Source organism: Pristiophorus japonicus, chromosome 16 (assembly GCF_044704955.1).
Source record: "Pristiophorus japonicus isolate sPriJap1 chromosome 16, sPriJap1.hap1, whole genome shotgun sequence".
NCBI classification, from domain to species: Eukaryota; Metazoa; Chordata; class Chondrichthyes; family Pristiophoridae; genus Pristiophorus; species Pristiophorus japonicus.
In genome coordinates this window covers 40,213,331-40,230,676 of record NC_091992.1, presented here as the reverse complement: position 1 = coordinate 40,230,676, position 17,346 = coordinate 40,213,331, and the positions used below count along the sequence as shown (strand labels likewise).

Here is a 17,346-nt window from a genome sequence, read left to right as displayed (position 1 = left end):
CTAATGTTCTTCCTTACTATTGCGTTAATCTCCTCTTTAACCAATAATGCTACCCCTTTTCCTTCCTGTCTATCCTTCCTGAATATTGAATACTGCTAGATGTTGAGTTCCCAGCCTTGGTTACCCTGGAGCCAAGTCTCTGTAATTCAAATTACATCATATCTGTTAACAGCTATCTGTGCAGTTAATTCATCCACCTTATTACGAATGCTCCTTGCATTGAGACTCATGACCTTCAGGCTTGTTTTTTTAACACTCTTTGTCCTTTTAGAATGATGTTGTAATGTGACCCTTTTTGATTTTTGCCCTTGATTTCTCTGCTCTCTACTCTTGTTTTTCTCCTTCCTACCTTTTGCTTCTGTCCCCTTTTTACTTCCTTCTGCCTCGCTGCATTGATTCCCATGCTGCTGGGTTCCCAACAGCACTAGCAAACACTCTGCCTAGGACATTGGTTCCGGTCCTGCCCAGGTGCAGACCGTCCGGTTTGTACTGGTCCCACCTCCCCCGGAACCGGTTCCAATGTCCCAGGAATTTGAATCCCTCCTCCTTGCACCATTCCTCAAGCCACGTATTCATCTGAGCTACCCTTGATTCCTGCTCTGACTAGCATGTGGCCCTGGTAGCAATCCTGAGATTACTACTTTTGAGGTCCTACTTTTTATTTTAACTCCTAGCTCCCTAAATTCAGCTTGTAGGACCTCATCCCATTTTTTACCTATATCGTTGGTACCTATATGCACCATGACAGCTGGCTGTTCACCCTTCCCATCCAGAATGCACTGCAGCCGCTCCGAAAATGATGGTGAAAGCTGATATCTTATTAGAAAAGCCCAACTAGTTCACTCATGTCTTTCAAGGGAGGGACTTACCACCCCTATATGTCACTTCACCATCCCACCCCTCCCCCCACCTCCCCACCCACCTTCCTCCCATCCTGTAGGAAATCTGAATTGGAAGACATAACTTGAGAAATAAAGTCTCTTCAGACTGGTGTTAGCATTGAAGGATTCACTGCATGGTACAATAGCTAAAGCTACTTGAACAGCATGAACATAAATAACTGCTAGCAGGCAGCTCCACACATCTGAAGGCCAAGAATGGCGTGTCTGACTCCAACCTTGGGAAGATAAACAAGGAAAAACATGTGAAGAGGAGGGTTTCACTTAAGAGTTGTGACAAAGAACTCTTAATATCATAGGTTAAATGATCCTGTCCATATCCTATAACAGGCCCATAAAAGAGAATAAAAGAAAGACCTAGAAGGCTACTCAGGTCAGATAGTGAAGATAAGAACATAATAGGAGCAGGTGTCGGCCATATGGCCCTTGAGCCTGCTCCGCCATTTAATACAATCATGGCTGATCCGATCATGGACTCAGATCCATTTCCCTGCCCGCTTCCCATAACCCCTTATTCCCTCATCGGTTAAGAAGCTGTCTTTCTCTGTCTTAAATTTACTCGATGGTCCAGTTTCCACAGCTCTCTGAGGCAGCGAGTTCCACAGATTTACAACCCACTGAGAGAAGAAATTCCTCCTCATCTCACTTTTAAATGGGCGGCCCCTTATGCTAAGATTATGCCCCCTAGTTCTAGTCTCCCCTATCAATGGAAACATCCTCTCTGCATTCACCTTGTCAAGCCACCCATAATCTTTTACGCTTCTATAAGATCATCTCTCATTCTTCTGAATTCCAATGCATAGAGGCCCAACCTATTCAACCTTTCCTCATATGTCAATCCCCTCATCTCCGGAATCAACCTAGTGAAGCTTCTCTGAACTGCCGCCAAAGCAAGTATATCCTTTCTTAAATATGGAAACCAAAACTGTACAACTGTAGCAAGACTTCCCTGCTTTTTTGGTGCATGAATCCCAAAAATTTAGTTTGCAGGTGCAGCAGGTAATCAGGAATGTTGGCCTTCATTGCGAGAGGGATGGAGTACAAAAGCAGGGAGGTCCTGCTGCAACTGTACAGGGTATTGGTGAGGCCGCACCTGGAGTACTGCGTGCAGTTTTGGTCACTTTACTTAAGGAAGGATATACTAGCTTTGGAGGGGGTACAGAGACGATTCACTAGGCTGATTCCGGAGATGAGGGGGTTACCTTGCGATGATAGATTGAGTAGACTGGGTCTTTACTCATTGGAGTTCAGAAGGATGAGGGGTGATCTTATAGAAACATTTAAAATAATTAAAGGGATAGACAAGATAGAGGCAGAGAGGTTGTTTCCACTGGTCGGGGAGACTAGAACTAGGGGGCACAGCCTCAAAATACGGGGGAGCCAATTTAAAACCGAGTTGAGAAGGAATTTCTTCTCCCAGAGGGTTGTGAATCTCTGGAATTCTCTGCCCAAGGAAGCAGTTGAGGCTAGCTCATTGAATGTATTCAAATCACAGATAGATAGATTTTTAACCAATATGGGAATTAAGGGTTACGGGGAGCGGGCGGGTAAGTGGAGCTGAGTCCACGGCCAGATCAGCCATGATCTTGTGAATGGCGGAGCAGGCTCGAGGGGCTAGATGGCCTACTCCTGTTCCCAATTCTTATGTTATCTTATGTTTTATACGCCATCCCCTTTGCAATAAAGGCCAAGATTCCATTGGCCTTCCTGATCACTTGCTGTACCTGCATACTTCCGACTCCCGACTTCTGACCCGCCCCAACCCCCCATGTCCTGCTGTACTGCAGCACTTTGCAATTTTTCTCCATTAAATAATAACTTGCTCTTTGATTTTTTTTCTGCCAAAGTGGATAACCTCACATTTTCCCAGATTATACTCCATCTGCCAAATTTTTGCCCATTCACTTAGCCTTTTGCAGGTTTTTTGTGTCCTCCTCATACATTGCTTTTCCTCCCATCTTTTGTATCTTCAGCAAACTTGGCTGTGTTACACTTGGTCCTTTCATCCAAGTCATTAATATAGATTGTAAATAGTTGGGGTCCCAGCACTGATCCCTGCGGCACCCCACTAGTTACTGATTGCCAACCCGAGAATGAACCATTTATCCCAACTCTCTGTTTTCTGTTAGTTAGCCAATCCTCTATCCATGCTAATATATTACCCCCAACCCCGTGAACTTTTATCTTGTGCAGTAACCTTTTATGTGGCACCTTGTCAAATGCCTTCTGGAAGTCCAAACACATCACATCCACTGGTTTCCCTTTATCCACCCTGTTCGTTACATCCTCAAAGAATTCCAGCAAATTTGTCAAGCATGACTTCCTCTTCATAAATCCATGCTGACTCTGACTGACTGACTTATGCTTTTCCAAATGTCCTGCTATTGCTTCTTTAATAATGGACTCCAACATTTTCCCAACCACAGATGTCAGGCTAACTGGTCTAGAGTTTTCTGCTTTTTGTCTGCCCTCTTTTTTAAATTGTGTTACATTTGCAGTTTTCCAATCTGCTGGGACCTCCTCAGAATCCAAGGAATTTTTGTAAATTACAACCAATGCATCCACAATCCCTGCCGCTACTTCTCTTAAGACCCTAGGATGCAAGCCATCAGATCCAGGGGATTTATTCGCCTTTAGTCCCATTATCTTACTGAGTACCACCTCCTTACTGATAAGAACTGTGCATGCCACTAGCCGTCTGTCCGATCAGAACTAATAACTGCTACTTGTCACGGTTGTATGTCTACTATGTCTATCCTGATTGTGTGTTGTGTTTGACTCTATTGAAACTACTGCTCCTTTAAATAAAATGTCTTGTGAATCCTTTGGGTATCTGTGTGTTACCTGTGATTCTAATCTTACAGTGGTGTCAGAAGTCGGAAACACAGTGTCGGATTTGTAAGGTTCCAGTTGGTGATGAACCGGACGCGCTTAGTCGAACACACCTAATCGCCGCTTAGACTGAGTAGTTTACTCCCTGAAAGAAGGTAGAGGGAGAGAGCATGTCAGATAGGTGAAACCTAACATAAAATGGATGACGCTTTTTATCGAGAAAAAGTCACGAACAGTGTAAACGAGCAGGAGTGGGAGTTAGAGATAACAAGGGGAAAAAGCTAAGCTGCATGTTAAACCAGCTGAGAACTTAGCAAAGGAAGGAAAAAAACTGGGAATTAGAGAATAAGTTGCTGAGACTGTAGGGTGTTTGTTTTACACTCTACCTTGATTGGTAGACCTCGGGAATTACAGGAAAAAAGACTACATGTAACGCAAAATTTAGGCTTAACCCAGTGTCAGTTTATTATGCAAAAACTAACTAAAAACTACAGAACTAGACTTCTGAGAGGATTGACTGAAGACATCCAGTTTGTAGCTGTAATCGTAAATTATAAGTTTGTGGTCTTTGGTTCCATGTCCGGTTGTTCCCTCTTCTGGTCGTTCTCTTCAGTTCTGTTCTTTCCCGTTTGCTTCCATACTTATTTCTTCTGAGCTGCTTCTAGCTTGTACACTTATATCCATTTTATGAATAATACCCCCGCTGAGCTGTGGTTTCCAATAATGTGTTTGGATCGATATGTTGTTTGTGGTGATTCGTTTGACTGACTGAGATGATGGACCTGGATGTCCCCAATTTGCACAAGGAGTCTACAGGGCAAAAGATAACTCCTTATCTCAAGTACCCTGTTCTCCAAAAATGTACACCTTGTGGGGTCCCTTTGTTGTTCTGGTTCCTTGCAGACTTGGAGTCTCCAGAGAGAATTGCGTTTCCCCCTTTGGCCAATCAGTTCAGGGGCTCTTCTGTGGGTTTATATCAAATGTATCAAACCCATTGTTTCAATGCATAGAACCAGTCTGGTTCTCAACCGCAGAAATTGTCCTTCATTGGTGATGAGTCATACCTGCCCCAGGCTGGCGCCTTTTCCTCCCTTTGTCCAGTCAATCCCAAAAGCTTGTATTAAATCAATGTAATCAATTTTTTGTTTGCGACCTCTTTCTGTGCCTTCTGGAAAGGTGTGTAACCTTACAAGACAATTTAAAAAAAAATGAAACACCTTGGAAGTTTTAGCTTTTGTGCTGCGAAAAATAAAACACAAGAATTGCTGAGTGAAAAGAACCGTTAAAAAATACTGGAATTTCTGTAGTTTATTGTGTGTAGTGTGTGGAGTGAGTGTAGTGTGAAATGTGTTTAAGTGTGGCAGTTTCGCTGATTATTTTGACTATGATTTATGGAGCTAGAAATGCACACAAGGCAGTTTGTTTTATAAAAGATAAGCATCAGCCTTGAAGTTACAGATCCACGGTGTCTGCTAAAAAAAGGAATTTTATCGTTTCATTTGGATTACAGTAAAAAAAATTGCTATTGTCTTATATAGTTTAAATGAAAAATGTGTGGTCTCGTTTTAAATCAATTTGAATGTTTAAAAAGCATCGTCTTCTTAAGTGTAGTGTCCTTTTTTTTAAAAAAAAGCCTATATGAATGTAAACTGAGGGAAGCTCCAGTTATATTCAATATTTTTACAGTCATTTGGAAAGGCATCTGAAGAAAGAATTAAATGAAAAACGACATAACTTACTGTGCTATTATGTTTTATTTTATCTTCTCCATATTGTGGTTAGTTAATAAGATATTGGTCTGAATTAAATTGAAACTATTGAAATTAACGAACCTATTAAATTGTGAGAAACCCAATTTACATTGTGAGCACAGAGAAAGTCTGGTTATTTTAAATTATGTGAAAGTTTCTAGTTCCATAATTTTCTCACATTTAAGAAGATTGGCAGTATTTGAATTGGAATTTTGAGACATTTGAGATGGTTCTCCTTGTTAAACATGTTGGTTGTACTGGAACATCTTGGACTTGGATAACTTTTTAAAAGAAATAATACAAAAAAGTTTGAAAATAATACAAAAAAGTTTAGAAACAATCTAAAATGCTGTTTTTTCTGATGAAAGACAGAAGAGCTCGAGGTGGGAGTCGTGATAAGATATGGAAGTTACTTTGTAAATGAATTACGAGCATTTGTGTCACTAATATTAAGACACCATGTAAACTATCACATATTTCTGAAATTGGGATGAATTGATAAATGATAAATTGATAAGAGTTGCTGTTTCAAGCACTCGAGAAGGGAAAATCTAACTGAAGTTTAAAGGGATAGTTAATTTTTCATTAAAAGAAACTGGTTGAGAACAGTTGCTGTGTATCGAGAAAAAAATGTTTCTGTTGGGAAAGGTTTTAAAAAAATATTTTAACGTAAAGTGAAGCAATTGCGTGCATCTGGCATATTTGCTCCGCCTTCTTACAAACCTGCAAAGGGATTAACCCTTTCTGCTGACAGCTGGGTTTATTTCTGATTCACCAAATAACATTAGTATTGCTGAATTAAATTTTAACAGTATTGGACATGATAAAATGGACTCGGGCACAATATAACAGGTTATAAAGAATTTTTAAAAAATGTGTTGATAACTTGGACCAAGTTGGAACGTTTGATCTATGCTTTCTATCGTTAATATTGTATTGGACGGTAAAATGCCTCCAGAGATCATGAATGAGATATGAATAGTAATTAATGGGATGCTCCACTTAAGATGCAAGATGGAAACTGGAAAAGTTCACCACCAAATGGGAATTTTCCTAATATTTTTGTGAAAGTCAGGAAATTGTAGTTAAGAATAATAAATCAGTAGCTTTCTCTTGGAGACATTTGTGTCCTTGACTATGAACTTTTTAAGAAAGCTACATTGATAGCCTGCCCACTATCCGAGACATGCAGTGAAAGATGAGCCAAGATCTCCAGACAATCTCTTGGTAAGATCACTTGAAAGCCTGAGATTGAGATACCGGTATGAATGTGCAAATGTGATTATCATCTGGAAATGAAATGGTGAATTTGCACTGAAGAACAGGTCTCAGCCATGCTCAATTACTTGACTACAACGAGACATGAAATAGTTAATATGGCTCAGCAGAGTGAGGCAACTTTTAATGCATTGACACATACACCATCAAGAAACTATCTAATTAATGAAAAAATCAGCATAGAGTTAAACACACTGGTACGTGTTAGAGGGATTGAAATTGAAGTTGAAGTGGAGAATTACTTGGCATTTGGATTGGGACAATTGAAGGCTAGAGAGAAATTTAGCAAGAATTATCCACAAGATGGATAAGCGTAAAAGTGAGATCTGGAGATCTTTTAAAGTCCGTGACTTGTTGATTAGATGTTATACTGTAGTGTCTCTTAAAATGATTGTAAGACTGAATTTAACTGTAACTGTAATAATTGTGTTTTGTAGGTAACAGAGTGTGGGAAAAGATTCATAGCCCAATGAGAGAAATGAACTCAAATGGGAGCCTTTATCTTTCTAATGTTAAACAGCAAATGGGATGTAAACTCCTTGGATTTATTACCTGCTCACAATGTTTAGTTACTGACAACATATCATTGAAGCTGGATGTCCTGTGAATGCAGAGAGTCTGATTATTGCAGATGCAATATCGATCTTCATGCCATTATCAACATTAAGGTTTCAGTTCATTTTAAACTTTTTGATATTCCCTTCAGTGAAAATTACTATTTTGACCAATCTGACAATATTCACAATTTTTATCTTATTTCAGAAGCAAACATTAGAATATAATTACAGACACAATATATATATTTTTAAATGATTGAACAAAGTGTTTTTTTTGTGGGGGTGACTGGTCATGACCGTTATGGCTACCTGCAGCAAGTCAAACTTCCAGTGTAAGTTGCTGATTAGACAGAGAAAATGCTCATGGATTAAATGAAACCTCCCTCAACACTGAAATTTGTTGGTTCTGATGTAGATCAGAGCAGTTACTCCATGAACCTAGCAAGGTCAGGCTTTGTCTCCTCATCCAGCCCTGGATTTAAGAGTCCCACTGCACAGTCAGACTTTCACACACAATCAGCATGTGAACAATGAATAAATCTACCAACATGCCACCCTATTAAATAAAGTCCAGCAGAAACACATTTACTGTATTATTAATCAGCTAATAAAATCACTCAATCGTGCAGCTTTAAGAAATGATTGAACAAATCACACTGCTTAAACTTCTCCCGGAATAAGGTAGACATAAACTATTAAAGATCAAGTTCTAAAGATCCATGTTTCATTGTCAATATCTGGAGCTGCTCTCCAAGTTCCATCACCAAAACCCAGCTGAGAACAGTCTAACATTTCACTCTGTGAATCATTTCATTGCTATTATAGAGGACGAGTTACAATTTTACTTTAATTTGGTGCCTTTTTAGATCCAACCTACAGAAGTTCTGAGGTGACTGGAACACTCGTTGATTACTTTTCACAACAGAAAAACTGTTTATTGCGAAATTCACCAGTTTCCTCGGAGGAACATGTTCATAATGGTATCCTGAAGGATGGAAGAAAAAAGAAAAATAATTAAATTTCTTTCCTAATAAAGAACAAATGTAGCACAGTAACAATAAGCCATGTTACTAAGAGGCTGCAGGGTGACTTGGACAGGTTAGGTGAGTGGGCAAATGCATGGCAGATGCAGTATCATGTGGATAAATGTAAGGTTATCCACTTTGGTGGCAAAAACAGGAAGACAGAATATTAGCTGACAGATTAGGAAAAGGGGAGGTGCAACGAGACCTGGGTTCATGGTACATCAGTCATTGAAGTTTGGCATGCAGGTACAGCAGGTGGTGAAGAAGCAAATGGCATGTTAGCCTTCATAGCTAGAGGATTTGAGTATAGGAGCAGGGAGGTCTTACTGCAGTTGTACAAGCCTTGGTCAGGCCACACCTAGAATATTGTGTTCAGTTTTGGTCTCCTAATCTGAGGTAGGACGTTCTTGCTATTGAGGGAGTACAGCAAAGGTTCACCAGATTGATTCCCGGGATGGTAAGACTGACATATGAGGAGAGAATGGATCAACTGGGCTTGTATCCACTGGAGTTTAGAAGAATGAGAGGGGATCTCATAGAAACATATAAAATTCTGACGGGATTGGACAGGTTAGAGGCAGGAAGAATGTTCCCGTTGCTGGGTAGTTCCAGAACCAGGGGTCACAGTCTAAGAATAAGGGGTAAGCCATTTAGGACTGAGACGAGGAGAAACTTCTTCACTCAGAGAGTGGTTAACCTGTGGAATTCTCTACCGCAGAAAGTTGTTGTGGCCAGTTCGTTAGATATATTCAAAAGGGAGTTAGATATGGCCCTTACGGCCAAAGGCATTAAGGGGTATGGAGACAAAGCAGGAAAGGGGTACTGAGGTTGAATGCTAGGCCATAATCTTATTGAATGGCGGTGTAGGCTCCAAGGGCCGAATGACCTGGTCCTGCACCTAATTTCTATGTTTCTATATTAAGTTACGAGTCGCAACATCTCCAGTCCAGAAATGGGAATATCAGCTCCAGGGTGGAGGAGGGCTAAGGTGGATATAACACCAGAGGAAGAATATTACATTGGTACCTGAATGAACAATAGAAAAGCTGTCCAGGAATATTGATGGGATACACCTCGTGGAAGAGTGTCAAGAGTTTAATAACATAAGGCAAAAGATTGTAATTTAATAGGATTGTTATCTGGAAACCAGGAGTTCAGCTCTGGAGTTAAAGCATCAGTGGTTGAATGAGGGCTGCTTTTGTTGCCTTTGTCAAAATGTCCTGAAATTTAATGTGAAATATGGGAAACATTTTAATGTAACAAAACAAGGGAAAAGTGATCTACTGCATCCCTCATTGATGAAGAAAGCAAGATCCATCACTGGTTCAGTGCATCAAGCTACATCAATACAGGATTTCTTGTTGATAACAATGAATGAGAATAAAGCCTGAACACGTTTTTTTTTAAAGTTTGACAAAACTTAGAATAAACAGCATCTTGTCTTTAATGTGGGGCTAAGTTTACCGTGATTTAAGTTGAAGCTATTGGGCATTCAGTTGAACAAGTGCAACAACAGACTACCTCACATTCAGAATATTCACACCAGTTCGGTATGCTCTTGACCAAAGAGGTTATCCATTGACATTTTTCAAAGTTCTGAAGCAGATTGATAAAGCTGATCCAGACAAGTTATTTCACCACAACTTACATTTATAAAGTCCCTTTAACGTAGTAAAACATCGCACAGCACTTCACAGGAGCATTAGCAAGAAAAAGTTAGACACTGAGCCACATAAGGAAATATTAGAGCAAGTCAAAGCTTGGTCAAAAGCTCAAAAGTTTGGTCAAAGACGTATGTTTTTAGGAGCAACATAAAGGAGGATAGAGAGGTTGGAGAGGTTTAGGTAGAGAATTATAAAGTGTAGAGCCTTGATGGCTGAAGGCACGACTGCCAGTGGTGGAATGAAGGAAACTGGGGATGCGCACGAGGCCTGAATTGGAGTATTTTGAGGCTGTGCCTCAAAATATGGGGGAGACAATTTAAAACCGAGTTGAGAAGGAATTTCTTCTCCCAGAGGGTTGTGAATCTGTGGAATTCTCTGCCCAAGGAAGCAGTTGAGGCTAGCTCATTGAATGTATTCAAATCACAGATAGATAGATTTTTAACCAATAAGAGAATTAAGGGTTATGAGGAGCGGGCGGGTAAGTGGAGCTGAGTCCACGGCCAGATCAGCCATGATCTTTTTGAATGGCAGAGCAGGCTCGAGGGGCTAGATGGCCTACTCCTGTTCCCAATTCTTATGTTCTTATGTTCTTATGAGTACAGAGATCTTGGAGAGTTGTAGAGATGATGGAGGTTACAGAGTTAGGGAGGGGCGAGGCCATGGAGAGATTTGAACACAAGGATAAGAATTTTAAAATCGAGACATTTCCAGATCACAGAGCACAGAGGTGATGGATGAGTGGGACTTGTTGCAAGTTAGGATATGGCAAGCAGAGTTTTGAATGAGCTCAGGTTTATGGAGGGATGCCAGCCAGGAGAGCATTGGAATAGTCATGACTGGAGATAACAAAGGAATGGATGAGGGTTTCAGCAGCAAGTGGGCTAAGGCAGGGGCGGAGATAGGCGGTCTTGCCGATAGAGAAGATATGGAGTCGAAGCTCAGCTCAGGGTCAAATAGGACGCCAAGGTTGCAAACAGTTTGATTCATCCTCAGAGAGTGGCCAGGGAGAGGGATGGAGTTGGTGGCTAGGAAACGGAGTTTGTGGCGGGGGACCAATGAGGATGGGACATTTTACTAAATTAAAGGCATTATATAAATGCGCGTTATTGTTGTTTTGGTCATCCTAATACAGGTACTTAATTGGAGGAAATATCTACTCATCCAATACTGGATGACAGACCAGTAGTCACATAGGATGTCATTTGAACCCTTCACACCGATGAAGCATTCCAACACTGGAAGACATAGCTAATAATTAAAAATTAACTAGAATTCAGAGAAAGTTAATTCACATCAATAAGTAATTGAAATGGAATATAAAAGGTTATAGGTTTAGAGAGATAGCTCCAGTTGAGGAATTAGCCTCCTTACTGTGATGTAATTTTTATCATTCTATGGTGAGTAGTAGACTCTGGGAATCAAGCTGTTGGATAAATGCCATTGATGGAAATTCCAAGAGATGGTGGGGATATTTTCCACTGTTTATAGAAAAGAAAAGTTAAAGAAGAGAATAGCAGAAAATATACAGGTCACCTTGAGGTATTTCTGGTGAAAGAGAGGAATACATGGAAAGAAATTGTTTTAGAATTTACAGCACAGAAGGAGGCCATTCAGCCCATCGTGCATGTGCTGGTTCTTTGAAAGAGCAGTCGTGCTTAGTCCTACATCCGTCCATAACCCTGGAAGTTCCTCATCTTCGAGTACCTATCCAACTCCTTTTTAAAATAATTTATGGAATCAGCTTCCACCGCCTTTTCAGGTAGAACATTCCAGATCCTGCCAACTTTCTGAGTGACAACATTTCTCCTCGTCGCCCCTCTAGATCTTTGGCCAATGATTTTAAATCTATGACTTCTGGTAATTGACCCACTCGCCAGAGGGTATAGTTTTTCTCTATCTATTCTATCAAAGCCTTTCATCATATTGAAAACCTCTATTAAGTCACCTCTTAACCTAACTTTTCCAACCACTCCTCGTAACTGAAGTCCCTCATCCCTGGTTACATCCTAGTAAACTTCTTCTGTCGCCTTTCTATGGCCTTTAAATCTTTCCTGAAGTGTGATGTCCAGAATTGTTCACAATACACCAGCTGAGACCTGACCAATGATTTATAAAGTACTAGCATGATCTATTTACTTTTATATTCTATACCTTTGTTTATAAACACAAGTAATCAATATATATTTTTATACACCTTATCAACTTGTCCTGTCACCTTTAAGGATTTGTATATTATCGCCAAGGTCACTTTGCTCATTTACACTTTTTGTGTGCTAATCAGGGGTCAATAATGTGCCACCAATAGTTTCTGGGAGTTTTTAGTGTTCAGGTTAAATGTGGCATATTCTGGGACTCAATAAACCATCCATTGAGAAAGAAAGAGGCAGCTTTAATTTCTGTAAATCAACTTGTGCTGCAATTTGGGGCAGTGAAGCACCTGAAATAGCTGGTAAAATAAAGGCAGATAATTATTCGCAATACATGTGGGCGTTGCTGAGAACAAGCTAGTAATGACAAACCTTTCTGCAAGGAAATGGCCGGAAAAAGCGAGCAACTTAAAGAATGGTCATGCTGCTCACTGTTCTGTTTGTAATAACTCGATAGACTGAATACTGTAAACTAACACAGGTACAGGTACACATGCGTACAGCCCATTGACATCTGACCGTGGTGGCAACTGATCGCTAGTAACCCCAAGCATACATACATGTCAATATCCCCCTTTAAGATATTAGTAACAGTCTTTTTACAAATTGAGTCCAGGGCTTTCCGCGCCCGAGTTGATCGTCTCAGTTCAATTCCAGCCTTGGGCGAGCGTTCTGAGTCTGTTATGACTGGGGGCTGGGTAGCCGATCTGATGGGAGTGGCAAAGACCATGTCAGAGATTGAAAGTCCAGATTAATTGATGACAATGGAGTCCTCTGATGACTGAGGGTAGGTTGGTTGGGCACAGATTGTGTCTGCCTCAGACTGTTCCGGTTCAACCGTGTGCCGCAGCTTTATCTGATCAACATGTTTCTTGCATGTTTGCCAATTCTTGAGCTTGACGATAAACACTCTGTTACCCTCCTTGGCCGTAACAGTACTGGCGATCCACTTGGGACCTTGACCATAATTTAGTACATACACAGGATCGTTAACAGAAATGTCGCGTGGCACAGCAGCGCGATCATGATACCATTGCTGACTTTGACATCTGTATTCAACATGATCGTTCAAGTCAGGGTGAACAAGAGAGAGCTTCGTCTTGAGACCTCTCTTCATCAATAGTTCAGCAGGGGAGACCCCGGGAAGCGTGTGGGGTCTTGTCCTGTAACTAAGCAATATGCATGACAAGCGAGTCTGCAGTGAACCTTGATTTACATGTTTCATACTCTGCTTGATGGTTTGGACGGCACGCTCTGCTTGACCATTAGATGCGAATTTGAATGGTGCTGACCTGACATGTTTGATACCATTGAGTTTCATGAACTCTTGAAACGCCAGACTAATGAAGCAAGATCTGTTGTCGCTTACAACGATGTCGGGCAGACCATGAGTGGAAAACATGACACGAAGGCTCTCAATGGTAGCGGTGGATGTACTGAATGACATGATTATACACTCTATCCACTTGAAATATGCATTCACCACAACTAAAAACATCTTTCCCAGAAAGGGACCTGCAAAGTCGATGTGGATCCTGGACCATGGTTTAGATGGCTACGACCACAGACTCAGCGGCGATTCTGCTGTGCTTTACTTAACTGCATGCGAGTGTTGCACTGAGTCAATTCCAGGCCACCATACATGAGACCTGACAATGGCTTTCATCATGACAATACCGGGATGAGTGCTATGTAGATGATGTACAAATTTCTTTCTGCCTTTCTTAGGCACAACAACACGATTACCCCACAGTAAACAATCTGACTGAATGGATAGTTCATCTTTGCGACGGTTGTAAGGTTTGGTCTCATCACCCATTTGCTTGGATATGGCAGACCAATCACCACAAAGGACACAACATTTCACAACCAATAATATCGAGTCCTGGCTGGTCCAGGTCTTAACTTGTTGAGCCATGACAGGGGTTCCTTCACTTTCAAAAGCATCCATAACTAATAGTAGGTCTGCAGGTTGTGGCGTCTCCACCTCCGGTGTGGGCAACGGCAGACTGCTCAGTGCATCGGCACAATTCTTGGTGCCAGGTCTATGGTGAATGACATAATCATAGGCAGATAATGTCAGCGCCCACCTCTGGATGCGGGACGATGCATTGGTATTGATACCTTTGTTTTCTGAAAACAATGAAATGAGTGGCTTTTGATCCGTTTCCAGTTCAAACTGAAGACCAAACAGGTACTGATGCATCTTTTTAACCCCATACATACAGGCTAATGCTTCTTTTTCTACCATGTTGTAGGCTCTTTCTGCCTTTCACAAACTTTTAGAAGCATACGCAACAGGTTGTAGTTTACCCGACTCATTAGCTTGTTGGAGCATGCAACCAACTCCATATGATGAAGCATCACAGGCCAATACTAGACACTTGGACGGATAAAATGTACCAGCAGCTTGTTAGAGCAAAGCAAATTAGTAGCTTTCTCAAAAGCTCTATCTTGAGATGCACCCCAAACCCAGTTGTCGCCTTTTCTTAGCAGCATGTGCAGTGGCTCGAATAAAGTACTAAATCTAGGTAGGAAATTACTGAAGTAGTTGAGTAGACCAAGGAACGAACACAGCTCCGTCACATTCTGAGGCTTGGGTGAATTTTTGATGGCCTTGGTTTTTGAGTCCGTAGGCTTGATGCCGTCAACAGCAATTTTCCGTCGCAGGAATTCGACTTCTGGTGCCATGAAGACGCACTTCGAACATTTCAGTCTGAGTCCCACTTTGTCCAGATGATGTAGAACTTCTTTCAGGTTGTTCAGATGTTCGGCGGTGTCATGACCTGTAACCAGGATGTCATCTTGGAACACGACGGTTCTAGGAATGGACTTCAGTAGACTCCGCATGTTCCTCTGAAATATGGCTGCAGCCGAGCGAATTCTGAAAGGATACCTGTTGTAGATAAACAGTCCTTTATGAGTGTTGATGCACGTAAGTTTCTTCGACATCTCGACCAGCTCCTGTATCATGGAGACCAATGTCAGATCCAGTTTAGTGAACGGCTTCCTCCTGGCTAGCATTGCAAACAGGTCATCAGCCTTCTGTAATGGGTATTGATCCTGTTTTGAAACTCGGTTGATCGTAACCTTGTAGTCTTCACAAATCCTGACAGTGCCATCACGCTACAACACAGGAACAATGGGGCTGGCCCATTCGTTAAATTCGACCGGTGATATGACCCCTTCACACGGGAGTCTGTCCAGTTCGATTTCAATCTTTTCCCTCATCATGTACAGAACCGCCCGAGCTTTATGATGGACGGGTCTTGATCCGAGTCCAAGTGGATCTGCACCTTGGCTCCCGTGAAATTGCCGATGCCTGGATCAAACAGCGAGGGGAACTTGCTCAGCATTTAAGCACATGGAGTATCATCCTCCGACGACAACGCTTTGATATCGTTCCAATTCCATTCGATTTTTTCAAGCCAATTCCTGCTGAACAGCATTGGACCATTGCCTGGAACAATCCATAACGGTAAATCATGAACTGCACCATCATACGACACCTTGACTACTGCACTGCCAATCACCGTTATGAGTTCTTTCGTGTACTTACACAACTTGGCATTGACTAGACTCAGCTTAGACCTCACAGCCTTAGTATCCCACAGCTTGTCAAATGTCCTGTGGCTCATCATTATTGATTGAGTCACACCCGTGTCCAATTCCATCAGTACCGGCACACTGTTAAGTTTCACATTAATCATTATCCGTTGGCTCTTTGTCAGGAATGAATACAGTCCTACACTTCCTCTGCTGGTATCTTGATTGCATATCCAGATCCGTGCTATACTGGTCATCATCCTCCACATGGTGTATCACAGCATGCTTGCTCAGTTGCGAACACATGCGCTGGAGATGCCCCCGTCTTGAACAGCCTTTACAAATGTACGGTTTAAACTGACACTGATGAGGCCGATGATTGCCCCCACAGTGAAATCAGATTAATTTCCGTTGGCAGACATTGAGCAGCCACAGGTTTCGCATACGTAGTCGAATAGGTCCTGCCATATGCAGCTCTGTCAACCGACAATACAATCTTGTTTACAGTACTTGCCAAGTTCCAAGTTTTTGTTGAGATCTGCTTTAAGTTTGGGTCCGTCATCATGTATGACTGGGCAATCATGATGGCCTTGCTCAAATCCAACATCTCCGCCGCCAGTAGCTTACGCAGGATCACCTCGTGGTTGATGCTGATTAAAAACAAGTCCCGCAGCATGTCTTCCAACGCGTTTTCGAACTTACACAGTCCAGCTAGATGTCTTAGGTCAGCAATGAATTCCGACACATCCTGGCCCTCAGAACGAACGTGCGTTTAGAATCGATAGCGTGAGATGATGCCTTCTTCTGGTTTGAGATAGTCACATACTAGAGCACACAATTCCTCATAGTCCTTGTCCATTGGACTTGCAGGCGAGAGAAGATTCTTTTTGAGTCCATAGATTTTCAGACCGCAAACCATGAGGAAGACCGCCCTACGCCTAACTGAGTCAGTGGGTTCCTCCATTTTGCCACGAAGTACTGGTCCAGGCGAGCTGCAAAATCTGCCCAGTCCTCTCCCTCCACGAATCTCTCCATAATTCCAATTGTGCTCATCTTTGCATGCGAAGGTTCTTAAGTTACCTCGTTGCCAAATGTTATGTATGCAATAACTCGATAGATTGAATACTGTAAACTAACACAGGTATAAACCTGGCTCTGCTTTATTAGGGCCCAAAGTGATTACATTACATGATGGCTTGCCTTTTATACCTGGGCTGCACACACGTGCGCACAGCCCAATTACCTCCGATAGTGACGCCACCTGGTGACTAGTAACCCCAAGCATACATACATGACACTCACAAACACATTTTGTACCAAGAATGTAAGGAGTAGCATTAACACCAGTCAGCCATTAGTCTTAGTTGTGGGTTACTTTTGTTTCAACTGTATTTTTGTCCATAAAAGTGAACAGTGTGTTTGAGATGTTGGGAAAAGTACACCTAGGGACCACGCGTATAAATTGAGGAAGCAGGGAGTGAGGTTGGATGTTCCAAATTTTTATTTTCCTCACAGAATGATCAACCTGTAGAACAGGATTGCAGAGCAGGTGGTACAGACTGATTCCTTGCTGTCCTTTAGGAAGGAAAAAGTGATTACGGTATTTGGAAGGTAAGAGTCAATCATTCTGTTTGACAATTAATGGGG

The 17,346-nt window shown here is 41.7% G+C and overlaps 1 pseudogene; it reads right to left on the bottom strand.

The window, feature by feature from the left end:
* Window positions 1-4,958: 4,958 nt before the first annotated feature.
* The window catches only part of LOC139226152 (myeloperoxidase-like), an 84,292-nt pseudogene continuing 71,904 nt past the window's right edge, over window positions 4,959-17,346 (bottom strand).